Here is a 5,311-nt window from a genome sequence, read left to right as displayed (position 1 = left end):
TGTGTCTTTTGGCCCATTTGGGCGGTGCAATTCAATTTTGAACCAAGTGGGTGACTCTTGAGAAGTAACTAATGGGTCCGAGATTTATATATAGCAATTGAATATTTTTTCGGACTTGTGTATGGATAGAATCTAAGATTTGCGTTTGATGGTATCGGGACTCGCAGTAATTCTGTATGACTATGAATTCTACATTCCAGTATAAGAAAGGTAAAAGAATAATTTTAAGTTCACATGAGATTTCTTCAGAGTGGGTGTCTCGGTTGTGGTACTTATAGGGTGCTTAAGAAGGAATACAACGGCTTGTGAGCCTTAGAGAGATGTGGTTCTAAGTTAGGATGTCTTAGAATGAGGCCTTACTAGTGTTTCGTGGCAATACTCTAGGATTTGGTGACAAGCGTGGCTTGGTTGAGTTATTGCTCTTCATGTTGCAAGAAATGGTCTGCCTAAAATCAATGGTACCTCAGTATTTTCTTCCATTTCAAGTACTATAAAATCTACTGGGAATATAAATTTATCAACTCTAACGAGGACAATTTTAAGTATTCCTTTTGATTTTTTAGTACTTTGATAAGCCAATTGTAGAGACACACCAGTGTCCTTTATTTCACCAAGTTTGAATTTTCTGAAAATTAAAAAGGGCATTAGATTTATTGAAGCACTTGAATCACATAATGCTTTTTCAAAGTGAGCACCTCCCAAAGTACAAGGAATTGTAAAACTGCATGGATCACCAAGTTTCCGTGGAAGCTTATTTTGAAGTATAACACTACATTTTTTGGTAAGCTTAACTACTGAAACTTCTTCCAATTTTCTTTTACTTGACAAAATTTCTTTAAGAAATTTAGCATATGCCGGCATTTGCTTCAAAGCATTTGTAAAAGGTATGTTAATGTAAAGCTGTTTTAAAATTTCTAGAAACCTTGAGAACTGTTTGTCAAGCTTCTCTTTTTAGCTTTTGGGGAAAGGGGAGGGGTACAGAGTAAGGAATTGTCATCAATTCATTTTATTGTACCTTTTTTACCTTTATCTTTTTGTTCTTTTAGAAGTTCAGAGTCTCTTTTTTTCTCACCTTTATTTACCTGTTCCACCTCTTGTGACTTTCCTTGTATATCTACATATGGATCATCAAGAGTTTTACCTGACCGCAAAGAGATGGCTTTGAGGTGTTCTTTTGGATTTTCTCGGTGTTACTTGGTAGAGAACCTTTTATTTGCCCAGACATGAGGGTTGCTAATTGGCTCATCTGGATTTCCAAATTCTTGATGGCTGAATTTTGACTTTTAACTTTCTCGTCTCTAGCCTTAATGAATTTGTACATCATGTCTTCAAGGCTTTGTTGATGAGCTCTTTGGGGTTGTTGTTGATATTGTTGAAAATCTTGTTGCCCTCTATTTTGATTTTGAAAACTAGGTGGTCCATGCACCTATTGCTTTTGATTAAAAAAACTTTGAGGATTTTCAACACCATTTGGGTTACTCCATTGGAATCCCGGGCGTTTTTGTGCCATGGGACTACCAAATGGATAACTATTTCTATAACCAATAGCATTTGCTTGTTCTTCATTTTGCGTTGAAGCTTGAAACTCATGATTGTGATGATTACCTCTACAAACGTCACAGTTCTCATGTTGATATGATGATTGAGTATTTACCTGAAAAGCCTCAACTTTTTGTGTCAGGATTGCAATTTGTTGTGCTAATGAATTCCAAGCTTCAACTTGATTGAATCATGTTGCTTTCTTAACAATCATTCTGTCTGAGGGCCATTGAACAACATTTTCTGAAATTTTATTGAGCAATTGCATGGCTTCTGTAGTGGTTTTGCTCATTATGGATCCTCCTGATGCTGCATCAATTACATTTCTAGCAGCGAGTTTAACACCATGATAAAAATATATAAGATATCAGGATCTTGGATGCCATGGTGTGGGCATTTTCTTAACATTGCTTTTAATTGTTCCCATGCTTGGTATACAGATTCAGAATCTGTCTACATAAAAATATTGATTTCTTGCTTCATTTTAAATGTTTTTGCAGGTGAAAAAATTTTATTAAGAAATTTCTGAGTCATTTGGTCCCATGTAGTGACCGAACCTCTTGGCAGACTTCGCAACCATATTTTTACTTCACCTTTTAATGGAAAAGGAAAAAGTCGCAACCTGATAGCGTCTGTTGTGACTCCATTATATCTGCAAGTTTCAACTAATTCAAGAAAATCAATTAGATGGGTGTGAGGATCTTCACTCGCATCAACGGTAAACTAACATGACTGTTGAATGGTTTGAATCAAACCTGTGTGAATTTCAAAAGTTGTTTGCTGCAATTGGTGGTCTCCTCACACTTGATTCTCCTTCAAAATGATCCGGCCTTGCATAATCTCTTAGTATTTTGTCATGTTGTAGAGCCACCTCATCGAACTGTTCTTCCACCTGATGTGGTGGAAGTTGGTTATTGTTAAGCTTTTCATTCTCCATTTCTTCACAAGCTATACTTTGAGGAGATGATGTTTATCATTTCCTGCGCAAACGAAGAGATTTTTAAATTTCTGGGTCGTAACTCACCAACTCTTCTGAGAGAACTGAAAGGTAGTGAACGAGACCCTACTGGTCTCTAGAATACCTGCTGTATGGGGTATCCTCTGGCACTTATCCAAGAAGCCATGTGCATCCTCTCCTTCTGTACCATTGAAAGATGGAGGCTGGAGTCTCCCAAACCTCTCCAATCTACGCTGCTCATCATCAGGCATGACAGGAACCACACCGTCCTGAGCTGCTGCAACACGATGGGCTGGTGGTACCCCCGGTGTCTGGAGTCTATGTACCACCTGCTCTGGTATGCGGGCGGTGGGAGTCTGAGCATCTCCCCCATCCTGAGAAGTGGTTGGTGCGGCCGGAACAGAGACCGCCTGATCAAGACTGGTACATGCGGTCAGAATCTGAGCTAAGGCCTCCTGAAGGCCTGGAATCACAATGGGCACGGGTGGTGCCTGAGCTGGTTCCACGGGCTCATCCACAACTGTAACCTGCTCCTGAACTGGGGCAACTGGTGGATCCGCAGGTGCTGCCCTAGCTGTTGTGCGAGCTGCACCTCTGCCCCTACCGCGGCCTCTACCGCGACCTCGACCTCTTGCGGCCCTGACTGGTGGTACTGGTGGCTTTCCATCCTACCTCGTAGTACGCATCCTCACTATTTGTGAGATAATTAAAACAACAGAAATTTAGTTACCAGAATCAAAAGATCGCACAACATGAATTTAAGAATGTGAAGTTTCCTAAGGGTTCGGCAGCCTCTCGAAGATAAGTACAAATGTCTTCATACCGATCCGCAAAACTCTACTAAACATGCTCATGACTCGTGAGACCTATGTAACCTAGGCTCTGATACCAACTTATCACGACCCAAAATCATAACCTGTCGTGTTAGCACCTATCGATGGTACAAGGCAAGCCGATTCTCAAAAATACTTCCAATGTTTTGCAAACGATAAGTCAAAGCTTTTACATGACAAAGTTTTCGTAAAAACAAGAGTTAAACTCAAAATACAATGCGGAAAAATAGCCCAAAACATCGGGTGTCACCAAGTCATGAACATCTAAACAACCAGTCTAAGAAACAATATCTACAAAAGCCTGTGTCAAAGTACCAATACAGAAAAGATAACAAGGAAGGAGAGACAAGGACTGCGAATGCCGGCAGCTACCTCGTGAATCTCCGATACTCAACCACGCACGAGATCAACGTCCTCCGTGACCAGAAACACCTAGATCTACACACGAAGTGCAGGGTGTAGCATGAATAGAACCAACTCAGTAAATATCAATAATAATTAAGGAACTGAAAGGTATTGACGAGCTATACAAATACAGTTCATTTCAGTAATTTCAACAATAAAAATAGACATGTTTCAATTACGGCTATTTATGTCAAGTCAGTTACACATTACCAAGTTCAGGTAAAACAGGATACAATATTTTCTAGAAGTTTTAGAACAATGACATAAATCATCTAAGTGCAGCAACAAATGAAACAAGTGCAACCTCTCAGGGCAACAGTCCCTCAGGCTCTCTCAATAGCTCAACACTCGGCTCTCAGCCCTCAATATTCACGCTCAGTAGGTACCTGCACTCATTGGAGGTGTACAGAATCCGGAGAGGCTCCTACAGCCCAAGCGCTATAATCCACACGGACAACTCATGTTCTATAGTATCAATATGTGGATCCGTACAGACAACTCATGTGTTGCACGAATAACTCACGTGCTATAGTGTCATATCAAGATCCGCACGGGCAACTCTCGTGCTATGGTATCAATACCTCACAAATAGGTTCTCGGACTCACTCAGTCATCAACCTCTATAGTCTCATGGCCCTCAGTAATAAAGGGGAATTAGCCCAAACCAAAATGATATAATGTATCAGTAGGGAATAACAGAGACTGGGGTATATTATGCAAGTAATACTGAGTACAAGTAATAATAAGCAGGAAGGTTCAATACGTATCATGACCACTAGGGTCTTTACATCACCCACACATAGACTAAGCATGATTTCTAGCATGATTCACTATCAAATTTTGACTGCGCAGAAAGGGCACATAGCTAACAACAAGTTTATTCAACTTTCCAATTTCACGGAATGGACCAAGTCCCAATTCCCATGGTGCACGCCCACACGCCCGTCACCTAGCATGTGCGTCACCTCCGAAGTACTCATATAATCCAATAATCCGGGGTTTCATACCCTCAGGACCAGATCTAAAACTATTACTTACCTCAAATTGCTCAAAACTCTACTCCAAAGTGCCTTTGCCTCTCGAATCAGTCTCCAAACGCCCCGAATCTAGCCACAACCAGTACAATATAATTAATATAGGCTAAAGGAATCAATTCCATAAGAAAGACACGAAACTATAAGCCAAAATCCGAAATTGGCTCAAATCGGCCCAAGGGCCCATGTCTCAAAATCCGACAAGAGTCTTTTCTCGCTCGCATCTGCGGTCCCCAATCCGCAGATGCGATTACACCAGCAGCCCTCAAACTTCAATAGTTCTTCAACTTAAAATCTTGAACCGTTAATCAACCGAAATCAACTCGAGGCTCCCGGGACCTCAACGAAACATACCAACACGTCTTAAAACATCATACAAACTTAGTTGAATCTTCAAATCACCTCCAACAATATCGAAAACTCGAATTACACACGGATTCAAGCCTAATGAACTTCGAAATTTCCAAATTCTACAAATGACGTCGAAACCTATCAAATCACGTCCGATTGACCTCAAATTTTGCACACAAGTCAGAAATGAC

At 40.5% G+C, this 5,311-nt stretch overlaps 1 non-coding gene across 1 annotated transcript; it reads left to right on the top strand.

Moving 5' to 3' along the window:
• The first annotated feature begins 1,918 nt into the window (after positions 1-1,918).
• LOC142170020 (small nucleolar RNA R71) lies at positions 1,919-2,025 on the top strand. The gene has a single exon (XR_012699639.1). It is a non-coding gene; the product is annotated as a small nucleolar RNA R71 (small nucleolar RNA).
• Positions 2,026-5,311: the final 3,286 nt, after the last annotated feature.

This window comes from Nicotiana tabacum, chromosome 15 (assembly GCF_000715075.1).
Source record: "Nicotiana tabacum cultivar K326 chromosome 15, ASM71507v2, whole genome shotgun sequence".
In the NCBI taxonomy this organism is placed as follows: domain Eukaryota; kingdom Viridiplantae; phylum Streptophyta; class Magnoliopsida; order Solanales; family Solanaceae; genus Nicotiana; species Nicotiana tabacum.
Note: the sequence above shows the minus strand (reverse complement) of the source record. Positions and strands in the feature narration are given on the sequence as shown.